This window comes from Balaenoptera borealis (genome assembly GCF_965194805.1).
Source record: "Balaenoptera borealis genome assembly, chromosome: 5".
Taxonomy (NCBI): domain Eukaryota; kingdom Metazoa; phylum Chordata; class Mammalia; order Artiodactyla; family Balaenopteridae; genus Balaenoptera; species Balaenoptera borealis.
This window is the reverse complement of record NC_138862.1, coordinates 76,531,170-76,556,916: the sequence shown is the minus strand read 5'-3', so window position 1 is coordinate 76,556,916 and position 25,747 is coordinate 76,531,170. Positions and strand designations below refer to the sequence as shown.

General features: G+C 34.3%; 1 long non-coding RNA gene across 1 annotated transcript in view; it reads right to left on the bottom strand.

Annotated features, from left to right (window-relative positions):
- LOC309629405 overlaps nucleotides 1-21,731 on the bottom strand; it is a 65,614-nt gene extending 43,883 nt beyond the window's left edge. The window contains exon 1 of the long non-coding RNA XR_014245059.1: nucleotides 20,467-21,731. This is a non-coding gene — a long non-coding RNA (uncharacterized lncRNA). The remainder of the gene's footprint in view (nucleotides 1-20,466) is intronic.
- Nucleotides 21,732-25,747: the final 4,016 nt, after the last annotated feature.

The following is a 25,747-nucleotide window of genomic DNA, read 5'->3' as shown; positions in this document are numbered from 1 at the left end:
TCTATTTTTTTTTGTTTTAATTTCTTAAAATTATTTATCATGATTACATAAAGTTGACTTTGACTAATACATATAGAAGTTTAGAGAATGCAATGTGTAGTGTAACCTCTCCTTTGAATTATAGGTTTCCAGGTGTATAGAAAATAAAAGAAAAACTAAAGTGAACAAAATGTATGAATTTATGACATTATAAAGGTAAGACATTTTCTTACACTCCATTATCAATATCTTAGCAATCTAGCAAATAAATGTTCTTATTTATTTCTGTAGAGATCATTTTAATAACTGTACTTGTGCCAAAGTGTTATTTATTAATAATTTTTCTAATTTTTATTACTGAAAGAGTTTAGGTATTTTTTTCCAATGTGTTTTAGTTTTATCAGCATTTAAATGAGGGTCCTCATTGACTATGTTTTTCCATAGAGTAAAATGGCAAAATTTATTTTTCCTATAAGTGTAGTAAATCTATTTAAAGAAGGTAAGGGAAGATCGATCCATGCAAGACATTCAGTCAGATTTTTGGAGTCATGGAAGCAAACTTTTGCATTATAGACTTTTTTTAAAGTTGATTTAAATAAGCAGACAATATTTGTATCACAGATGTAATCTATATTAATTATTGCCATGAGATTTAAGATTTTTCTCTAAAGTAATTCAAAAGTTAGAGTTCATCCGCACATAAGCTTGCTATATTCATTCTTTTTTGTGTACATTATAATCCATAATCCAAAGTAAATGACTTGAATTTCAATGAAATTCCTGATGATTTTCAAATACCCTGATGATTTTCAAAATTACCTTGGACTCATGCCAGCCTGAAAATGATTATTAAGTAACAGATTTTCCTGCTCAGTATCACTAAGAGTAAAAAGGATCATTTGTTGATAGATTTTTCGTAAAGAAAAAGCTAGATCTTTATCTTGTTTAGAATCCTTTATATTTTCTAATTTTATAGATGAAGTAACAGGTACCAGAGGGACCAACTGACCTCTGCAAGGTCACAAAATTGTAACATCTTCATTTAATTTATCAAAGTGATAGCACTGAGATTTGTTTCCAAAATATGAGAATCCTGGTGTTTCAAGATATATAACAGTGTGAATGTTTGTTACAATCCCAGACTCAGGACTTGAACTGTAGTTATTGCTACTACTGAAGCAATGCATACATATACATGTATACACACAGATATGTATTCAATTAAAATCATGTGGGAGATGGGACAAAGAGAAGAAGGATATGTGGAGAGAAATGATGGATATTAAACATATTGAAATAAATTGTAGTATCTAAACATCTAAGCCTCATTTCTATTCTAATTCAAAGACAAAATTACAAAAGTATCTTCCTAGTTTATAGTCTTCTCTTAATTAGCTTTTACAAGATTCCTGTACACCTCTGTGCTAACAGAAGGATATTCACTCTGTAACAGCCTGAATTTTACTTACGTAGATTTCAAAGATGTACTGTCTTAATTGGAAAAAACAAAAAAAAATCTTGAAATCTTAATTATTCAGGATCAAAGTGAAATGTTTTGTGGAGAAGAATGAGATTTGATGGGATATAAGATAATCAACAGATCAAAGATTAATAAGTATTTGAATATTTTATTGCATATTACAATGGAATACTTCAATGGGAATCTTTCAGCTATTCTTCCACTTTGAGGACCAGTTAGTTGAAAACTCAAAGCACATTGTCCTACTGAAGTAGTTCCAACATTATGAAACAGGAGCTTGCATTATATAACATTGATTACAAACTACAGAAACATTCCAAAACAAGTCTCACACAACCAAATTATTCATACGAGTTTCCTCCATTCTGCCCTTGCTTTTTTTTTTAAAAAAAAAAGTGAATATTACATATGAGAATTAAATATCAATAAAAAACAAATAATTAAAAGTAGGTGATAAGGTGAATTGATAAACATCCCAAATACTTAGAATTAGAGCTAAACCAGTCTATATGTTCTAAAAAGTATGAAAATATCTCAATAAAATTCCCATGTAAACAATAAATCTAATCCAGGAAGTGCCGCTGCTAAAGCAGAAATGGTAAGCAAAGCTTACAATTCAGAATTCCCATTACATGTTTCTTTTTAATAGGAAGTAAATCTATAATTCTCCTTTAGGTTGGCAGGAATTCTCAATGAACTGAAATAAAATTGGCCCTAAGAATAGACTCTATTGATCTCTTATAATTGGCAAAAAAAAATAGGGCATTTAGTTTTTCACTGACACCGACTAAGAAGTAAATGTTTATTCTAATTTTCAAACTCACTCAAACTGAAAACATTCAGCTAAGTAGTAAGAACAAATCAAATTATGTTCTATTAAATTTAAAAAGCTCTCAGATGGAGTCAACCAAGATGACAACATAAGAGTCTCCTGAATTTTTCTCCTCCCAAGGATATACTGATTGTATAGCCACACATAAAAAATTTCCTCTGAAAGAAAACAAGAAATTAGCTGAGAAAATCCTACATATAACAAGAATGAGACAGTAACCACATCAAAACATGTAGGCAAGATTGAATCATGGAGAAATAGAAAATCTGAATAGACCAATTACTAGTAAGGAGATTGAATCAGTAATCAAAAACCTCCCAATAAACACAAATCTAGGACTAGATGGCTTCACTGGTGAATTCTACCAAGCATTCATAGAAGAATTAATATGACTCCTTCTTAAATGCTTCCAAAAAATGGAAGAGAAGGTAATACTTTCAAGCTCATTTTATGAGGCCAGCATTACCTTGATCCCAAAGCCAGATAAGGACACTACAAGCAAAGAAAGTTACAGGTCAGTATTCCTGATGAGCATAGATGCAAAAATCCTTAAGAAAATATTAACAAACTGAATTCAACAACACATTAAAAGGATCAGACACCATGATTTAGATATTCATGATTTATGCCAGGGATGCAATGATGGTTCAACATCCACAAATCAATCAATGTGATATATCACATTGAGAAAAAGAAGAATAAACATCATATGATCATCTCAATAGATGCAGAAAAAGTATTTGACAAAATTCAACATCCACTCATGATTAAAAAAAAAAACAAACAAACTTCTTAACAAACCAGGTATAGAGAAAACGTATCTCACATAATAAAGGCCATATATGACAAGCCAATACCTAACATAATACTCAATGGTAAAAAGCTAGAAGCTTTCTCTCTAAGATCAGAAATAAGGCAAGGATGCCCACTCTTGCCACTTTTATTTCACATAGTACTGGACATCTTAAAGAAATTAGACAAGAAAAAGAAATTAAAAACATCTAAATCAGAAGAAAAGAAGTAGAATTGTCTCTGTTTGCAGATGACATAATATTGTATATAGAAAATCTTGAAAACTCCACCAAAAAACTGTTAGGATAAACAAATTCAATAAAGTTTCAGGATACAAAATCTATATACAAAAATTATTTGCTTTCCTATACATAAATAGTGAATTGTCAGGAGGAGAAATTAGTAAAACAAACCCACCTACTGTTTACAATTGAATTAAAAAGAATAAAATACTTAGGAATAAATTTAATCAAGGAGATGAAAGATCTGTACACTACTATAAAACATTGATGAAAAGAAAATGAAAAAGACACAAATATGTGAAAAGATGTTCCATGCTCATGGATTGGGTACGTGCAATCAAGCACACATCTTGGTTGAAAGTTGCTGCTAGTCATGAGGAACAGATATTTTAGTTAATGGTTTTGTGCTTTTCTAAATATGGGAAAGATACAAGAATCTGGGTTCATAAAAAATCTCCTGAAAATATCTAACTCCCTGAGAGCCTGTTCTGTCCATTTTCCCAGAGTACAGAGCACTTCCTTCCTGATCTCTGCCCCCATTTTTCTCCAGGTTGTACAGTAGATCAGCGACTGCGGTGGCTGATAACTCAATTCTGGTAGAACCGGGTGGTGAGTGACACTCCCTAGTTGGCATTGGTCAAAGGACAAACTTTCAGTCATAAGATGAATAAAATCTGAGGATCTAACCTATATCATGCTGACTCTAGTTGATAACAGTGTATTGTATAATTGAAATTTGCTAAGAGAGTAGAACCTAAATGTTCTCACACACACGCACAAAAGGTAAATATGTGAGGTGATGGATGTGTTAATTAACTTGGGGAAAATCCTTTCACAATACATATGTATATGTACCATCACATTGTACACTTTAAATATCTTACAATTTTATTGGTCATTTATACTTCAATAAAGTATAAATAAAGCTGGGGCAAACAAAGAATAGCCAAAAATATTTTAAGGCTTTCTACAAAGTCGTATTTATAGTAAATGCTGATGGGTTTTGCAGCAGTTTAATTTTTGTAATGCACTAAATTAGCTGTGGTGTGATGGCCCCATACCAATTTATTCAGGATTTTCCCATACACTCACGGGGTTGTAAGAGGCTAATGATACCTTGAGACACCAGCCTGCAGCACTCTGTCTTGGTACGAGATGTAGAAACCCCCCTTGACAAAAGTGTTCATATTCTGACATTGTGGAAAACTTGAAATATTCCTTATAGAAAGAGCTGTTACTTACCAATACTTTTAAAACTTTGGCACCTAAACTTCTTTTCTGGAGTACAAATCTGATCATTGCAGAATAAATGTAGAACAGATCAAATCCAGAGATGATTATCAGCTGTATTGTTTTTCAGTTCCTACCTCTTGTGTAGCTACACTAAGAACCCTGGGCCCCTAGCAAACCAGGCTCCCTCTCTTCTGATGGGTTTCTCTTCCTCCTTGGTACCCAGCCAGGCTTGAAGCTAACTGCCTTGCCTGAAAAGCCCAGGAGCAGGCTTTATTGGCCAATTCAGTGCTAAGCCATGCGCACATGGTTCCCATTAAGCCCTCTATATAGTTCACTACTTCTGTTTCCCGAGTGAAAGCAGGGATGGTTTCTTGTCTCATTGAGGGGATAAATTTTAAAATTCTGGTTTGAACTTAAGGGGAAGAAAACTGTTTCAATCTCTATGTCAGATAAAGAAACCATGCTGTGTGATAAAGGAGAGTTTAATAGACTGCTGCGGTGTGAGATCAAAGGCCTAGCTAATAAGAAAGCCTGTATTTACTGCCTTTGTTTCCTTTGTGTATTTCTTTTCTTCAGGGACCTTAAGAGGAAAAAGGAGTCTTTCTGGATAAGGGCAGACCTAACATTCCTAGAACTTCTCTAATAGATTTAAATACTTGTGATCATCATAATAGTATATCCTGACTTCACTCAGCATCTAGCACACGTCTTTTATAAGTGCTGTGTTGGAATGTTCTTCCTCCCCTTTATTCAACCGGAAACTTCTCTTCCTTCTTCAAGCATGTACCTTTCTCTAGGAAGCCTCCCAGAAAAAAAATAGTTTCTCAGCAGCCTATAAAGACTTATATCTTAGCTTTTGTTAAATTGTATTTTAGCTATGTGTTTACATATTTGTGCATCTTGCTTAACTGTAAGATTCCTTAAAGAAAAGAACCATCTTCTATACTTCTTTGAATTCTCATCACCTAACCTAATGCATTTCACAAAATGCTTATCAAATGACAGATAGTAAATAGTTTTGAATATGAAATGAAAATTTAAAGAAAGAACAGATGAGTTGATTGAATAATTAATTGAGATTTCTTGAGCCCAATTTCCAAAGCATAGCATGGTAATTGGAGATAGGGAGAGATGCAAGATATGACTTGATAAAAGCCAAACTCTTCCATCTGCTTGTTACGATCTCTCTTCTGTTTTATTTTAAAGCCTATCTTCTATTACTCCTTTATACACAAGTCATATGAACATATTTGTTTTCTCAATACATGCCCAAAGTTTTGTTTCTGTGATTTTGCTCATGCTTTCTCTTAACATGTTTTCCCAAAATCTGATGCACTTTTAGGGCATCTCAAAAGTCTTCCCCGCCCCATGATTTCCTTGTTCTCTTCACATCCATGCCCAGCAAATGAATATCATTTGTGTTTCATCCAAAGAAAACAGTGTAATTTTTTGTAACAAAAATGTCACTTGTGTACGTGTCTTAACTTGCCTACTGGAGAATATGTTCTAGAGTAAACAATGTTTTCTTGATATTTGCATCCTTTAGTCGTCCGGAAACATAGAAAGTATTAAGTATTATTTTGTGAAATTTAATTCATGCAGAGGCCTCTGATATGAGTCCCAAATAAAATACGAATTGACTATGTGATCTTGGGTGAGTCATTTTTTTCCTTTTTAGGCTTTTATTATTCTCATTTGTAAATTAATATTATTGAGTTAAAATATCTTTAATGCCTCTTCAGCCTCTAATCTTTTAAGTTTTACATATTTTCTTTCAATAAAAAACTTTGTACCTCTTTACTTTTTTATTCCAAGATTGGAGTACAGAAAGTTTACCATCTCCATGTAATCTGAAAACATCATTTTTTTCTACGAATGGTTTTGCCTTATAAATGTAAATTATTACTTTTAGCATTTATCTATGAGTGTTATGAAAATTTGTGCACTAGGAATAAATCAGAGCATAGAAGCAAAACTAAAACAAGCACAATCATTACTTTTATGAATAGCAATAATGCTACAGCAAAAAAAAAAAGTGCACCCTTTCTAATGCAGCTTCTATTCATTAGCATGATTAATTAATAAATCTTTTGGCATTAATATTTTAAATAATCTTCATTTTTCACTAAAGGACAAAGATGACAAATTTTGCTCAGCAATGAGTCTAAGAATGATAGAAAGTCACAAATCAATTATCTTAGTCCCATCTCTCTTGCTGAGTTGGTCTGTGACCTTGAGAACAGTATTTCAATGACCTGATTTATCCATTTGTACGTTGGATTAGTATTTGTTTCTTTTACAGTCCCTGAATATTAGATTTAGTTATGTTATGCAAAGAAGATTAAATGGAACATATTTTTTAAAGACACTCTGAATTCAGAGGGGAGTTGGGCCCTATGTAAACTTGGGCTCTGTTTTTGTTTTTCTGAGCAACATTAATAACAAGATGTGAATCGATTCCTATCACTGCCATTTCCATACTATTCATTCTGCATTTATTCCCTCCCTTTCAAAAATGATTGTGCTCAACCGCTCACCCTCTGTCACGCCCCAGATGTACCTCAAGAAATGAATAATTTCCTCTTGGCTTTGTACTTCAATAGTTTATGGTAGTCAATGTCTGCTACTTTAGGGAATGCACTAATAAATATAAATATTAGTAGTGTCCTTTTCTTAACCTTCCCTGTTTTTCCAAGAACATTTAGCTGAGAATCTTAGAGTGAGAACTCAATTTTTATTTGCTGAATTGAATCACATTTAGATTGATGGATTTAAATACTGAAAATTTATAATTAATATGGAGGCAGATTCTTTCTCTTAAATTTCCTCAGTTAGCTGATGAGGCAAACAAGTTTATTTGATATTCAGCTGAAGTACAAAATCCTCTCAGATTTATTGATGTCTGTGAATAGAAGATGGAGCACATAGAACAGGGTTAGGAGAGCCATTTACCTTCAAAATTGAAAGCCATGAAAATAAAGAGAAAGGAATCCTGGGGTCTCCTAAAACAGAAACCAGCTATCATATTTATTAGTGATCCACTTTTTGGATTTCTTATATCAGTATTTCTCAAGGTGTGGTACCTGGTCCATCAGCATAAGCCCCAACCCAATCCTATTGAATCAGACACTGGGAGGAAAGCTTAGCAATTTGTGTCTTAAGCCTGTCAGATGACTCTGATGTATAATAAAGTTTGAGAACCCTTGTCCTAAACCATAGAGGTAACTAGTTAGGAGAGTTAGGACTTGAACCTAGACATCCAAGGCCAGGAAATTTAAATAAATGGAGCAAAAAATATACTGTGTAATGTTATGAGCCACCTAAGCTTATGCTCTTTAAGTAATACCTCTCCTTAAGGCATTCCTAGAGACATGCATTTTTAAAAGACCATTTAGAAAAATATATTACTCTAATCACTATACTCCCTGTGCTATTGGGAGAGTGACTTTTTCATTTTCCCAGAATAAATTATTGGCCCCATTTCTCATGCCTGCATGCATCCACGTCCATGCCATAGCCTCGCTGTGCCCCTTGACTGTTGCCTTGGCCACATGTCTTGCTTTGGCCAAGAGAGTATGGATAGATGCAAAAACATGCTATTTATGAGCATAGGCCTTAAGAGACATGTTTGGTTTTGCTTGACCTTTCCTGCTTCTGCCCTTGTTGTGAGAACATGTCCAGTTAGCCTATTGGTCAAATTAGACGCAGGAAGCTGAGTTGCTCTGCTGACCTACTGGCAATGGATAAGCAGATCCAGGATACCTGACACAGTGTTAAGCAGAACTGGCTCAGCCAAGCTTCAACCAACTCAGAGATCAGTGTTATATCCTACTGGGATTTCATGACTATTATTCAGAAAAGGCTATCCAATGATCCCAGTTAGAGAAATTAGAGGAATAGACAAGATAATAGTTTTCAAAATACCTCTCAACTCTAACTTTCATTACCTGTGAAATGGTCTTTAAATGGTGAATTTAGATATTCTAGTAGAAGATAAATAAAATGACCATCCTGTAAGAAAGGTATTTAAGGGCACATCAAACTCCATAGTTACTGTCAAAACATGTTATAAAGTTGGCTATGTTTCCAAGAATAAAAATGAAGTCTAACTTTAAATACTATTAATATGGATTCTTCTTTCTAATTCAGGTACATCAGCATATCTGAAAGTGCATACTGGAATCTTTTAAGATGAAAAATATGTATACACTAAGGACAGTAATAGCAAATGTTAGCATTGACATTTACAACCATTTAATTCTTCATTATAATAACAGATCTAGAATTTCATGGTATATGTTCAAGGTAATCACTAGATTATTGTATCAGGGGAAAAGATTGTTACGCTAGCAAGTTCTCTGGTTCAGCTCCTGTATAGTTTCCCTGAACATGGTAACTGTTATTTGCTGCTTGTATTTAAATCAAATAAATTTCTTGAACTTTCATAGAGAAGGATGGGTAAGAATAGTTTTTCTGGCTCTGTGGCTCTCAGGCTCTTAGTTGATCATGAAAATATAAAAAAATAAGGTAAGGCCTTCTATTTTCTGAGATTTGACTACTTTGCTTCTCTTCCTTATTTTTGTCTTCATTTATTGAGGTTATTATACAATTATTCTTCTTTGCTCAGTTACTATGTTGAATTGCATTGTTTGATTATCTAGTGTTATATCAATGTTACATTTCTGGCATAAATTACATATGGTCACAATGTTTTATGCTTTTAAATTATTTACTGGATTCAAATTTCCAATATTTTATTGAGGATTTTAATGTTTACATTCCTTAGTGATATTGACGTGAAATTTGCTTTTCTTGGAATATCTGACTCACATCAGATTACATTAAAACACTGAAATTTTTTAGTTTGTTTTTAACCTTCGCATAACTTAGTCTCAATAATATAGTATTTAATATAGAGAAAAGGTATACTGGCATATTTTTACATTCAATAGCATTTTTGTGAATAAAACAATGTTATTATTTGAAAATAATAATTTTCAAAAATGACCTCTGGAGATAACATCTTTACCCACTTATCAGCTTTGCAGTTGAATCATTAGTTTGCAATGTTATGCAGAGGTTCCATGATATCCTATTTTTTTTCAAATTATTGACTTACCACTTTTTGTTTTATTCTCAGTAGGTTGAGTTTGTTTGTTGGCTGGTTGATTTGGTGGTTGGTTGTCATTCCTTGACAGAAAAAAAATATTATTTTCAAGCTGTATAGTCAAGCTCTATAGAAAGACAAATCCCAGAAAGAAATCATTTTATTTATGAGAAGAAATCACTGTATCAAGAAATGACAGTAGTCAAAATCCTTCTGATCAACGGAATTTCTGAGTGTAGACATACCAGGGGCATATTCTATTCAGAATTTATGTTAATGAGCAGGGAATCAGAACAACATCAGCTTGGTACACTGAACTTGGACTATCTCATTATTGGTTTATTCTCGCAAGGGATTAGAAATATTTGAAAGTTTTGGCATCAACTCTGTTAGCCACAGCTGTGTATGTACCTCCCCAGAAAAAAATACAGCTTCACCCTCAAGAGCAGAAGTGTGTTTAGTCCAATGACCAAAGTTTCCTAGTCTCTGAACAGTATTTGGATAGAAATTGGTTACGTTTGCTTCAAAGACTGATTTTTCTAGATTCTGTGACTAAGAAAGACTCCTTCTGAATCACACTTTTTATTTAGATATACTTAATATATTAAAGAAGATTATATACATTCTGCTGATCTGAGAAAAATCTTGTCTCTTCCAGATGGCTTTATATTTTCATGGACCTACAGTCAGATTCATTAGATAGTATAGTTTCTGTTTGATTCTCAGAGACCAAACTTACTTCCATGTCTTCAAGTTTGCTGGAGTACAACATCATAACACCAAATTCTAAGGATAGTTATCAGTAGTCTATCCCTGTAAAATATTTTATAATATAAGAAAAATTATTGTGGCATAAATGAGAAGTATTTAATAAGTAGTGCTGAGAAAAATGTTTAGTTACTTGAAAAATATGAATCAGAACCTCAATTCACAGCATTCACTAAAGACATACCAAGTGAATTAAAAAGATAAACAGAAACAAAACATAGATAAACAAACAAACAAAACATACGGATAGGTTTATTTTGTTGCAAGTAATTCAATCAACTCTGGGTAACATAAAAATATTTTTCAGATATTGCCAAATTTGGGGGAAAATAGAATACCAAGGTCTTGGGTAGGGCTGAAACCTGGAGAGTACAAATATCTCAGTCAAGAACTCTTGAATGATCTCACTGCAAGACTGCAGCAAAATCAATCAACTTCTCTCTCCTTTTGCTCCTGTTTGTACTTCAAGGTCATATTCCACGAGAAATAACTGAGCATTGGCTTTGTTCTGGATATTCTTTTTGAGGAGCCAGTATGTTAACGGAACAGATGCATTCTCTGCTCTTCCATGTTCTAAGTTTAGCAATATTAGACTTAGAGAAAATGCAAGTTCTCCAATGGGAAAGATTAGAGGGTTATGAGTATGTACAATTCTGGGGAGTGTTTTTCACAGATTTAATGTCACATTTTCCAGTCTATTTTTTATCAGTAGTAAATCTAGTCATTTCATTTACGTCTGCTTAATTGCTTTGCCTTCTTGCTCAGTTGATTCTGAACTCAGGATGGAAAGAGGAATATCATTTAATAGCTTCCTAAAACGCAAGCTAAAACAAAAATCTGTGCAAGTGTTAGGAATGTGGGAAATGGGACCAGCTCTTGTGAACCAACCAGCAGTGCTTAAGAATCCCAGTATGACCTCAGTGCATGTATTGACCCTTAAGACTTAGTAAGATGACCCATGTACTTATATTTGACAACTTAGGTGATTGGTAGTGTCTACAACTTACTGATGCTCTTTACAATTTAGTGGTTGCCTTTTAACAGTTGAATGTCACATGAAGACACAACAAAAATTTACTGTTGACTTGTATGTGAACTTTCCCATCTTACTTGATACAGACTAGACTAGCTTTTACCTCAGCAGACTTGGCTTAAGTTGACTAAAACTAATTTTTTGTAAGGCTTACCTCAAAATAGTCATGATATATACAAACTTCAAGACTCTGATGACTGAGATAATTTGGATGGTTTTATTTTGATTCTCAGGCACACCCAAAAGTTGCAGCTTTAAACTTCAGACACAGCAATGTTCTCTGCCTCTACAGAGCACAGGTATGTTAATTGGGTAGAACTGAGCATCAATAGGTAGTACTTGATCAATTGCCCCAAATTTATTTCTCTCTATGATGGTTTTATTTGCATTCATGTTCAAGGACTAAGAAAGAAGCAGTGGATGGAATAGTCATTTAGGCACAATAATTATACGCCTCTTCAAATATGGCTTCGAGTTGGTTCTGGCTTTTTTAGTTACACAAGATTTATCTAAGTGAAGTTGGCTTTATATTTGGAGACCAGTATGTAGCATCTCCATTCAGAAGGGACAAGATCTAAATGAGGAAAACTACAAAAATCTGATGAATGAAATCAAAGAAGAACAAGATAAATGAAGAGATATTCCATGTTCATGGACAGGAAGACACAATATTGTCATGATGTCAGTTTTTTCCAACTTGATCTATAGATTCAATGTAATCCCAATCAAAATCACAGCAAGGTATTCTGTGGATATCAAAAAACATTATGAAGTTTATACTGAGAGGCAAAAAACCTAGAGTAGCTAATACAATATTGAAGGAGAAAAACAAAGTTGGAAGACTGAGGCAACCTGACTTTAAGACTTACTATAAATCTACAGTAATCAAGAGAGTGTGGGATTTGTGAAAGAACTGGCAAATATATCCATGGAACAGAATAGAGAACTCAGAAATAGACCCATGTAAATATGGTCAACTGATATTTAACAAAGGACTAAAGACAGTATACAGGAGCAAAGATAGTCTCTTCAATAAATGGTGTTGGAACAACTGAACATACACATGCAAAAACAATGAATCTAGACACAGACCTTACATCCTTTACAAAGATTAACTCAAAATGGATCACAGGCTTACATGTAAATCATAAAGCTATAAAACTCCTAGAAGATAACACAGGAGAAAATCTATATGATCTTGTATGATGATAAATTTTTAGACACAATACCAAAGGCAAAGTGCATAAAAGAAAAAATTTATAAGCTGGACTTTATTACACTCAAAAACTTCTGTTTTACAAAAGACAAATGTCAAGAAAATGGGAAGACAAGCCATAGACTTGAGAGAATATTTGAGAGAGAATATTTGCAAAAGACACTCTTGACAAAGAACTGACATTCAAAATATAAAAAGAATTCTTAAAACTCAACAACAAGGGACTTCCCTGGTGGCGCAGTGGTTAAGAATCCTCCTGCCAATGCAGGGACACGTGTTCAAGCCCTGGTCCGGGAAGATCCCACATGCCATGGAGCAACTAAGCCCGTGTGCCACAACTATTGAGCATGCACTCTAGAACCCACGAGCCACAACTACTGAGTCCGTGTGCTACAACTACTGAAGCCCGTGCAGCTAGAGCCTGTGCTCCACAACCAGAGAAGCCACCGCAATGAGAAGCCCACGCACCGCAATGAAGAGTAGCCCCCACTTGCCACAACTAGAGAAATCCTGTGCGCAGCAATGAAGACCCAATGCAGCTAAAAATAAATAAATTAAATAAATAAATAATTTTTAAAGAAAGATTAAAAAAAAAAAACCAAGTCAACAACAAGAAAACAAACAACTGGATTAAAAAATGGGCTGAAGACCTTAACAGACACCCCACCAAAAAAGATATGCAGTTGGCAAATAAGCATATGTAAAAAATGCTCCATATCATATATCATCTGGGAGACGCAAATTAAAACAACGAGATACTGTTGCACACCTATTAGAATAGCTAAAATTTGGAACACTGACGACACCAAATGCTGGCAAGGATTCGTGCTAACAGGAACTCTCATTCATTGCTATTGGGAATGTAAAATAGTACAGCCACTGTGGAAGAGAGTTTGGTAGGTTCTTATAAAACAAAACATACTTTTACCATAATTCAGCAATTGTGTTCCTTGGTATTTACCTAAAGGAGTTTAAAACTTATGTCCACACAGAAACCTGCACATGAATGTTTTTATCAGCTTTGTTCATAACTGCTAAATCTTGAAAGCATTCAAGATGTCCTTTAGTAGGTGGATAGGTAAATAAACTGTGGTGCATCCAGACAAGGAAATGTTATTCAGTGCTAAAAAGAAATGAGCTATTAAGCCATGAAAAGACATGGAGGAAGCTTAACTGCATATTACTAAGTTAAAGAAGCCAATATGAGAAGGCTACATACTATATTATTTCAATTATTTGACATTCTGGGAAAAGCAAAACTATGGGGACAATAAAAAGATCAGTGGTGGCCAAGGACTGATGAGTTGGTGAAAGGATGAATAGGCAGAACACAGAGAATTTTGGGGGCAATGAAAATACTCTGTATGATAACATAATGATGGATACATATTATTATCCATTTGTCCAAATACCTAAAATATACAGCACCAAGAATGAACTATAAATATACATTGTGGACTTTGGGTAATTATGAAATGTCAGTGTAGGTTCAACAGTTGTAACAAATGTACCACTCTGATGGGGAAGTTGATAATGAGGGACACTATGCATGTGTAGGGTGGAAAATCTCTGTACCATCCCCTCAATTTGCTGTAAACTTATAACTGCTCTACAAATTATCCTTAATGAAAAAATTCAGTCTTTTCACACAAAAAGCAAGAATAATAAATCCATATTCTGAAATGTTTCTTTCCACTCACAATGCTCTATTCTCACTTTTTCTCTGTGCTGTTAGTTTTCTGTCAAAAAATGACCTATTCTGGCATTTTTCCTGTATTAGATAAAAGGGTCATTGAAGCTGGAGAATCTCTCTGTTATTCAGCTGAGACGTGAGGGACACACTTAAGTCCCCAGCACTTGAAAAGTCGCCCAACTCAAGCTATTGTTTTTGAACTAAGACCTCAACTTCATTATTGTTGTAGGCTGAAATGAGAAGGTCTTTAAGAGTACTCCATCCTTAAGAATAAAAACTGCCCCAGCAAAAGCTCAGGAAACAGTATTACTATTTTACAAAGATCTTTATAATTATTAATGGAGAATAAAGAAATTTATATAAGTGAAAATATGATGAGATCCTTGGGAAATTTTCTAAAATTTTGTAATTTTTCCATTCACCTAAGTGCATGGAGAAATTATGCAAACACCTATTAAGGGTCTACAATAAACCAATCATGACAATGCATACAAAGGTGAATTCAGCCTAGTCCATACCACTAGTGAGTTTTCAGTTAGTGGGGTTGGGTGAGGCAAACTATATTTACATAATTAACTTGAGCCATACTCTTATAAGAACTGTACGAAAAGGAAGAATTAAATATATGGTGTAATTGGTTATAGGAATCATGATCTGCTATTAATGAGAAAACTCTTCTGAGTCCTTGATCTACAACTAGCACGTAACCTAACTTGGCTCTTAAATGACCAAGCATATGTCCACTGGAATTGGAGATGGTCCTGGAATTCCTCATCTAAGGCCATTCCACATTTGACTTTTCTAAGGCAGCACCAAACCTAGTATAAGCTGGGTTTAGTACACCATACATAAATGAGTTGTAATAATAATTATAACACAATTTTAATAAGAGTAATAATGGGTAATATTTATTCATCTCTAAGAAAGTTACAGGCACTGTGCTAAGCATTTTACATTTCTTATCTCATTTAACTCTCACAATGGCCCTTTGAGATAGCTATTAATATTATCACCTCAATAAAAGATAAAATGAGGGTTAGGGAGGTTAAATCAGTTGCCAAAACTCACACAAGAGCAAGAGGTGTGGCAAGAATGCACCCCAACAGTCAGCTTCCAGAATCCCCATTCTTCCCCAAGACCAGTCCTGTCCATTATGTACGCCAGGGGAGAGCTCTCACACTCAGGCTGGATACCTTCTTCTGAATTTTGACCATTTCCCACACTGCTCCCTTTATCCCATCCAGGCATTCTATGGTACTGGTAACAGCATAGACTTAGAAGACAGATACAGTTAGGTCCAAATATTTTGCTGTCTTACCCAGGGCATGCCATTTTACCAATTTTAGAGTGATGGAGACAAATAATCACTTTGCATGTTGTTGTGAGGCTTAAATGATATAATATATAACAATGGAATTTTAATCAAAAGGACCACCTTAGCTCTGTTTCCTGAATACACTTGAACTTCTCCAGTTTTAGCTCTTTTCTTACTCATTTTCTTCTACCTGGAAGATCTTTCAAATTAAGTCATTTCTCAAAATATTCTCTATATGGAAAACATTTTAAGCTATCAAAATCCTAACCATCCTTCAAGTTCCAACTTATATTTCACTCCCTCTGTAACTCCATGACCCATCTCTTCCCTGAGGATTAAGCCTCCCTCCTGAATCCACTGGTTTTATTCTTAACACTTACCATAGTCTGCCTTGTATGAAATGGATGGGTTCATGGAAGGCTAGACCATAGCTTTTGTCACTTTGGCATCCTTGTTCTCTCCACCAGAGCCTTGCATAGTAACTAGTGTAGAATAGACACTCCATAGAGGTTTATTGAAGTGAGTTGTTTAGACTTAAACCATCGGAAACTTGATACTTAGGCAGATACATACAAATTAGGATGTTCTTATCCCCTGTAGAAATTATAGCTGACAGAATCAATTGCTGGTTGATAGCTCTTTACTCTGTTGTCTCTCTTACTATGTGGACTTGAATAGTACAGAGGAACATTGTCTACATTATGGTATTAATATATCTTTACTGCTGTTTGTAGTGTGTGTAGACAGAAAAGGGCAAATCAACAATAAGGCCTTTTAGGCAAAATAAGGCCTAAGCTTGTCATGACCTACTCAGTCATTATTCTGAGTATTCAATAGACTCATCCTGCCCATCACAAAATTAGTTATACAGTCTATTGTCTTCATAATATCATTTTCATTTGCAGTATTTGCTAAACAATGCTACTAACTAAATGTGTGTGTGTGTGTGTGTGCCTAGAGGATATTAATGTAATAATTTCTTAATGTTTGTGTATAAGACCCATAACATTTAGTAGCACTTTAAGTCTGCTTAATATTGTAAAGTTTATATGACTGGAAATCAAATAGCAACCTGCTTAAAATTCTGCAGAGAAAATAGCCCAACATCTAAGAGATAGCCACTATTAAGTAGTCTTTGAGACAGAGTGACGGATAAGGTCTTCCACACTCTGATCTTTATGTTTTCAGCCCCATTTCTCAGTATTTCCTCAGATGACTCCCATAGTCCAAGTAAACCGCTATCTTGACTGCCAGTTCTCCTGCCTCCAAGCCCTTGAGCATACTGCCCAGAGCCACCATCAGCATCTGTCAAAAATTAAAAACTCTATGGCTCAGTTCAATTACTGCCTCTTGAATCCCTCAACATTTAATAATAATTTTGGTCCTCTGCCTGTGTCACTTTAAGTGACTCTTATTTTCTCTCTCATAATAATAATAGGAAAGGGCTAAGCATGTTAAAAAGATTTTCTCATTTAATATTTGCATAGACCCTAAGAAGAAAGTACTAACATTCTGTTTATTTACAGTAAGAAAAGTGAAGATCAGAAAGGTCACATAACTAGCCCAATAGCACCCAGCTTGAAATTGGCAGGGATGGGATCCAAGCCTGGACCATCTGTCTCTAGAGACCAAATTGTTAACACTTTTTTCTGCTAACATCCTTAAAGTGAGTACTATTGTGATCCGTGTATTTTACCCCTGCTACTATACCCTGTGTTGCTTTGCAGCAAAACCTGTGTTCTATTTACATATAAGTGATTCTTTACATATAAGTAATTTGTATTCTTAATTTATATATAAATACCGTGTGCTCTCCATATCAAATTATAATCCTATTAGAATTTCCTCTTGCCTCTCAAAGGCTGCAAGGGGAAATAGGGACAAACAAAAGGAAATGTTCATTAATTAAACCATTGGATCATAGACAGAGCGCCCAGTCTCCCACAGCTGTTAAAGGAAAGCCTAACTATTGCTATTCATTTCTTACATTAAATGTGTATTAGCATAGTTAGAAATTTCATTTTCTGAAAAAGATTGAAAAGAGCAGAAAATAACTCTAAAAACAGATTCAGAACATGCTAGCTCAACGTTATTGAAACAAAATTTTACTCAAACGGGCACAGATATTAAACATTAAAATATGTATGTTTACTATAGTTGACAAATATTCAAACAACATGATAATATTATGTACAGCATTTTAATTTGAAGAAATATGGAAAATAAGCATTTTCAAAATTGGGAAATCAGAGTTATAATAATACTAGAGGTATATCACTATAGGTTAAAGTTGATTTTTTACCCCATACATATTAGCATAAATAATTTGCCAATTATTTGTTCTTGAGAAGTTTTATTCAAGAATATAAGCAATAAAAATATGAAAAGGGACGTAGAAAATAAGAGCCAATGCTAAAAGAAAGAAATTGATATCCTAATTTACAAAGCATCATCTGAATATCCTGGTATTCTATGCAAAAAATAAGAACACAGCAAACTAGATAGATTTGTATCACAAAAGAGGTAACTTATCATGTCTTCAAGAAAGATAAAGATTTTACTAAAACTAAATTCTGAAATATATTTTATTTGGTATGTAATATAATCTATTTCTGAGAGTAGAAATTCTCAACCACAAATTTACAACAAATATAAAATCTATTTATTTAAATTTTTTAATGATTTCTATGAGACTGAAGAATACAGTTAAAGTATCTCAGTGGAGGCTTCTACAAGAAATATGAGCTGAGAGGAAAAAACCAATATTTTTCAAGTATGTAAACATATATCATATAATTTGAATCAAATTAAAACTTAGAATATGTAGAAAGAGACGATCCCTTAGATAATTACCTCTAAATAAAATGATCTGTAAACTCAGGGGCATGGGATATATTTTGTTCACTTTAAAAGAGTATTTAAGTGCGGGGGGAGGTGAGAGGAAAACATAATTGAGAAATCCAAAGGCTTATACAAGACAGACTTTTAGAAGCAAGCAGCAACTTTTGTCTCCCCAGATTCTTGCCCGGTAAACACTGCAAGTGAGGCAAAACAAAAGAAATGAAATGAGGGGGTGCATGGAGAAATGAGTTCCTTGAAAATGAAAATGTTGCTTGAAAATGTTTAGTTTATCTGTTTAGTTATTCCCTTTGCTTTGCTGTTACCATTAGAAGCATTTCTCCTCTAAGTCAATCTCTGAAATAACCATTTTATTCATGGGTTGTTATCCTCCTTTTCAAGGATTTGCATTTATACAAGTTGGGACAAAGTTCTAGTGCATTTAGAATAATGGGTTTTACCTCTCTTCTTCTCCATGTGGTGTCTTGATTAGGGATTGTTGGTTAACTGCTTTGAGTGTGTCAAAGCACTTTTTATTTTATTTTTTCAATTTAATTTAATTTAATTTTATATTGGAGTATAGTTGATTTGCAATGTTGTGTTAGTTTCAGGTGTACAGCAAAGTGATTCAGTTATACATATACATATATCCATTTTTTTCAGATTCTTTTCCCATATAGGTTATTACAGAATATTGAGTAGAGTTCCCTGTCAAAGCTATTCATGAAATGAGTGCTATTCATACACAGCGGATGCTCCATTACAGTTTCAATATATGGGGAGCTTAAGGGAAAAGACTCACATGTATTGTTTCCTAAGATTATTCTGAAGATCATATCTAAGAAACTACTATTTAGAGAGTCCCTTAAATAAAATGGTTGAATCTAACATTTTAAGATTTACATTTTAAGATTAATTTTGGAAATAGAAGTTAATAATAAGATGAATTATAATGTTATCCTTTCTTTTACAAGCATTGCAAATAATTGGTTAAAATTTTACAGAGAAATTTGGAAATTTCTTATTTTTCCTTTAATTATATGTAAAGTATAAATATCATAGCTAATAAACTGCTAACAATTTACACAACATGTCAACATACTGCCAGATTCCAAGTGAACATAAAATGTGTGTATGTGTGCATATTGTTATAACTGTTTGTAAACGTATTTCATATAATAGTGCTTATATGTATATAATAATGTAAACAAATAGGGATTACAGATAAAGAAGCCAAAAAAGAAAATGATGCCCACAATAGAGAAACCAGTTAGTATAGACATTTTTTTTTAAACTTACACTTTTTATAGAGTTCTAGACTATTATGGTGGTAGAGACTTTTAGGTCTCTTTCCGGGCATTTAATAGTCAAAATAGATGTGAGATCCCAAATGACAAAGGCTGAATGTCACTCACTTTCAGTTCCAACTCTAATAAAATCATTGCTTTATAGAGTACATAAATCTTGCCACCATCTACATTCCAAAATGCTTCTCTCCATACAAATAATTCAGTATGCTTTTATTTTATTTATCTGTAAAACTTCTTTTATTTATTCCCCCAAACAGATTTTTTAAATAGCTATAGTTACCAACACATAGGAAATGGCAGTATTACTTTCTGCAGATTTTTTTCACCAATTTTATAAAGTATTCAAAGCATATTCTAAGCCATCTAACTTATACAATTTAAAGGTATGATTTTTGCATGTGTTCTAATCATCAGATGCTTATGAATATAATCAAGGGTAATAAAAGCTCCTTTAGTCTTAATCTGATTGTGAAAATGCTTAAAGATAGTCACCATTTCTTTGCCATTTCCGAATGTGATCCAAAAACACATGATAGACTAAACTTTCCTCTTTTCCACACCCTTACTCTTATTTCTGTACCCTATCAAACGTCAGAGAGATTGTGAAAGCAAGTGTTTTGTCTGTTACCTTGAAGTCAAGCTGGTAACAGTTCTGTGTGCGTCTTCCTTCAGCGGTGAGCTATCCTAAGGCAGTCTGAAAAACAGAAGTAACAAACAGGGAGGAGAGTTAGGTCCCACAGTAAGAATTTTCACATATGTTTCAGTCCTACAGTGACAATGCTCTGAAAAGCAAGACAGTTCCAAAAGTAGCAGCAGGCTGCAGAATATTCATTTGCTTCCCCAAAATATATTGACTAAAATTTTACGGGAACTTGTTTGATATTTGGAGGAAAGCTTTCCAGTCAATAACGAATGTCTATAACCGAGGATCAAATCTGGAGCTTGAGGATCCACACAAAATGTTTTACTACAAATAAAAAAAATCCCGTTGCTGGAATGAATAAGCCGTATTTATTTATACCTTGCCCGTGAACGTTTTGAAAGCTACAGATTCAGCAGTGACATATGGTGCATCCAAAAGGCCTAAAAAATCTTTTTTTTTTTTGGACAGAGATGTTCCTTGGCTTTTTCTCACTATTCATGTTACTAGAGGCTGCTGTGATAAGACTATTTTTTATAGACTCTCAAAATAAAAGTCTGATAAAATACTACACTGTTTAGAAGTTTCTATAATACTATAATCTGTCTACTACTTTTAAACATGTGATTCAAATGAAAAGGTACATGGTGTAATATATACTTGCATCCCTCAATTTTAAATAAATTTAAATTCCAGACTTCTTTGTTAGAGTATGAAACTTCTACTCACTGCCCTAGTTCCTCTCTGTAAATACATCTTAGGAAAAGTAATTTTGAGATAGGTATTCCATTGAGATCTCAGATTATTAGAGGGTCAAGTCTAAACTGCTATTACCGCTATTAATCTTCCCCTCTCGGTGACAGCATTCCTTGTGGCAGTCTCTGAATCTTACAGATGCATTGCAGTTCAATCACCCAAAGGGAGTTTCAACTTTAAAAATATATCCTTTGTGCAGTGGAAGAATGTACTGTAATTTAGGGTGAAGGAAGGCAAGCCATTTTCTATAAGGTCATTTCAAATGGAAATCACAGTAAGTGTGAAACCCTTATTATTTATGGCTACAGTATCACAACATTACCAATCCTTTTTTATCCATTTGACAAGTTTTACTATAATTATGAAAATCAGCAAGTCATCCTGGAATTTTAGAAAACACACTACATTGGATAAGGACACAAGTTTTCCTCAATGTGGCTCCTGTTCTCTCTCCCCTGTTTTTTGCTGTTCAGTTGCTCATCTTATTTCAAATTGACTTTCATTTTATTTCAAATTGACTTTCATGGAATTATAGCATGCTGAACTGGAAAGGAATATTAAGAACATCATGCTGGGGGTTTCCCTGGTGGCGCAGTGGTTGAGAATCTGCCTGCTAATGCAGGGGACAGGGGTTCGAGCCCTGGTCTGGGAAGATCCCACATGCCGCGGAGCAACTAGGCCCGTGAGCCACAACTACTGAGCTTGCGCGTCTGGAGCCTGTGCTCCACAACAAGAGAGGCCGCGATAGTGAGAGGCCCACGCACCGCGATGAAGAGTGGCCCCCGCTTGCCACAACTAGAGAAAGCCCTCGCACAGAAACGAAGACCCAACACAGCCAAAAATAAATAAATTAATTAATTAATTTAAAAAAAAAAAGAACATCATGCTGCTCATGAGGAAACCAAAACACAGAGGCTGGGAGTGATTTAGCTAAAGGCAGACAGAGAAGTGGTGGAAGCACCTGATTTTCTTCTGGGTTTTGCTACTTTTTATCATTAAATGATATAACGTATATGCCTGTGATCAAAATAACTTCTAGACTTTAAACAACAATAAAACTGCTATCATGTGACTAACAAAGGTACCCAAACATCCTCTAGCCATTTGATTTCCTCAGTGTTATGCACTTTTCCTAAATTATATACTTAATCCTATATCCTTGATAGTTTTTAAACATCTCAGCCTTTATGCTCTCTGTGACTCCTGAAATTCAAAAAGCTGGTAATTTTTGGATTTTGGCATCATGAACAAATGAATCAATGTTTTTCTTTTTCTCTCTCTTATTAAGGAAAGAACAGAGAGATTTAGTGATAGATACTATGTTAGGAATTATGCAGTGTTTCAATCCTAGTTCACCCACTTTCAAACAGTTTCCAAAGAGGGCATAGAGCACTCTAAGAAACAATGACTTGGGAGGAATTCTATTATTGTTGCTGTTGTTGTTGTTATATTAATTAATTAATTAGTTAATTAATTTTATATTGGAGTATAGTTGCAGCAAGGTAAATCAGCCATATGTATATATACATTCCCTCTTTTTTGGATTTCCTTCCCATTTAGGTCACCACAGAGCACCGAGTAGAGTTCCCTGTGCTATATATTAGGTTCTCATTAGTAATCTATTTTATACATAGTAGTGTATATATGTCAATCCCAATCTCCCAGTTCATCCCACCCTCCCTTTCCCCCTTGGTATCCATATGTTTGTTCTCTACGTCTGTGTCTCTATTTCTGCTTTGCAAATAGGTTCATCTGTACCATATTTCTAGATTCCATATGTATGTATTAATAATGATATTTGTTTTTCTCTTTCTGAGTTATTTCCCTCTGTATGACAGTCTCTAGGTCCATCCACGTCTCTGCAAATGACACAGCTTAGTTCCTTTTTAAGGCTGAGTAATATTCCATTGTATATATGTGACACATCTTCTTTATCCATTCCTCTGTTGATGGACATTTAGGTTGCTTCCATGTCCTGGCTATTGTAAATAGTGCTGCAATGAACATTGGGATGCATGTGTCTTTTTGAATTATGGTTTTCTTTGGGTATATGCCCAGGAATGGGATGGTTGGGTCATATGGTAGTTCTATTTTTAGTTTCTAAGGAACCTCCATACTGTTCTCCATAGTGGCTGTATCAATTTACATTCCCACCAACAGTGCAAGAGGCTTCCCTTTTCTCCACACCCTCTCTAGCATTTATTGTTTGTAGATTTTTTGATGATGGCCATTCTGACCAGTGTGGGTGATACCTCATTGTAGCTTTGATTTGCATTTCTCTAATAATTAGTGAGGTTGAGGATCTCTTCTTGTACCTCTTAGCCATCTGTATGTCTTCTTTAGAGAAATGTCTATTTAGGTCTTCCACCCACTTTTTGATTGGGTTTTTTGTTTTTTTTGATATTGAGTTGCATGAGCTGTTTGTGTACTTTTGGAGATTAATCCCTTGTCAGTTGCTTCATTTGCAAATATTTTCTCCCATTCTGAGGGTTGTCTTTTTGTCTTGTTTATGGTTTCCATTGCTGTGCAAAGCTTTTAAGTTTAATTAGGTCCCATTTGTTTATTTTTGTTTTTATTTTCATTACTCTAAGAGGTGGGTCAAAAAAGATCTTTTTGGGATTTATGTCATAGAGTGTTCTTCCTGTTTTCCTCTAAGAGTTTTATAGTGTCCGGTCTTAATTTAGTTCTTGAATCCATTTTGATTTTATTTTTGTGTATGGTGTTAGGGAGTGTTCTAATTTCATTCTTTTGCACGTAGCTGTCCAGTTTTCCCAGCACCACTTCTTGAAGAGACCGTCTTTTCTCCATTGTATATCCTTGCCTCCTTTGTCATAGATTAGTTGACCATATGTGTGTGGGTTTATCTCTGGGCTTTCTATCCTGTTCCATTGATGTATATTTCTCTTTTTGTGCCAGTGCCATATTTTCTTGATTACTGTAGCTTTGTAGTATAGTCTGAAGTCAGGAAGTCTGATTCCTCCAGCTCCGTTTTTTTCCCCTCAAGACTGCTTTGGCTATTCGGGGTCTTTTGTGTCTCCATACAAATTTTAAGATTTTTTGTTCCAGTTCTGTAAAAAATGTCATTGGTAATTTGATAGGGATTGCATTGAATCTGTAGATTGCTTTGGGTAGTATAGTCATTTTCACAATATTGATTCTTCCAATCCAAGAACATGGTATATCTCTCCATCTCTTGGTATCATCTTTAATTTCTTTCAACAGTGTCTTATAGTTTTCTGCATACAGGTGTTTTACCTCCTTAGGTAGGTTTATTCCTAGGTATTTTATTCTTTTTGTTGCAATGGTAAATGGGAGTGTTTCCTTAATTTCTCTTTCAGATATTTCATCATTAGTGTATAGGAATGCAAGAGATTTCTGTGCATTAATTTTGTATCCTGCAACTTTACCACATTCATTGATTAGCTCTAGTAGTTTTCTGGTGGCATCTTTAGGATTTCCTATGTATAGTATCATGTCATCTGCAAACAGTGACAATCTTACTTCTTTGCCAATTTGTATTCCTTTTATTTATTTTTCTTCTCTGATAGCAGTGGCTAGGACTTACAAAAACTATGTTGATTAATAGTGGAGAGAGTGGACACCCTTGTCTCGTTCCTGATCTTAGAGGAAGTTTTTCACCATTGAGAATAACGTTTGCTGTGAGTTTGTCATATATAGCCTTTATTATGTTGAGGTAGGTTCCCTCTATGCCCACTTTCTGAAGAGTTTTTATCATAAATTGGTGTTGAATTTTTTCAAAAGCTTTTTCTGCATCTATTGAGATGATCATATGGTTTTTATTCTTCAGTTTGTTAATACGGTGTATCACATTGATTGATTTGTGTATATTGAACAATCCTTGCATCCCTGGGGTAAATCCCACCTGATCATGGTGTATGAACCTCTGTAAGTGTTGTTGGAGTCTCTCTGCTAGTATTTTGTTGAGGATTTTTACGTCTATGTTTATCAGTGATATTGGCCTGTAATTTTCTTTTTTTGTGATATTTTTGTCTGTTTTCGGTATCAGGGTGATGGTGGCCTTGTGGAATGAGCTTGGGAGTGTTCCTCCCTCTGCAATTTTTTTGAAAGAGTTTAAGAAATATGGGATAATGCTCTTCTCTAAATGTTTGATAGAATTAGCCTGTGAAGCCATTGGTCCTGGACTTTTGTTTGCTGGAAGATTTCTAATCACAGTTTCAATTTCATTACTTCTGATTGGTCTGTTCATATTTTCTATTTCTTCCTGGTTCAGACTTGGAAGGTTGTACCTTTCTAAGAATTTGTCCATTTCTTCCAGGTTGTCCATTTTATTGGCATAGAGTTGCTTGTAGTAGTCTCTTATGATTCTTTGTATTTCTGCAGTGTCAGTTGTAACTCTCCTTTTTCATTTTTAATTTTATTGATTTGAGTCCTCTCCCGTTTCTCTTTGATGAGTCTGGCTAAAGTTTTATCAATTTTGATTATCTTCTCAAAGAACCAGCTTTTAGTTTCATTGATCTTTGCTATTGTTTTC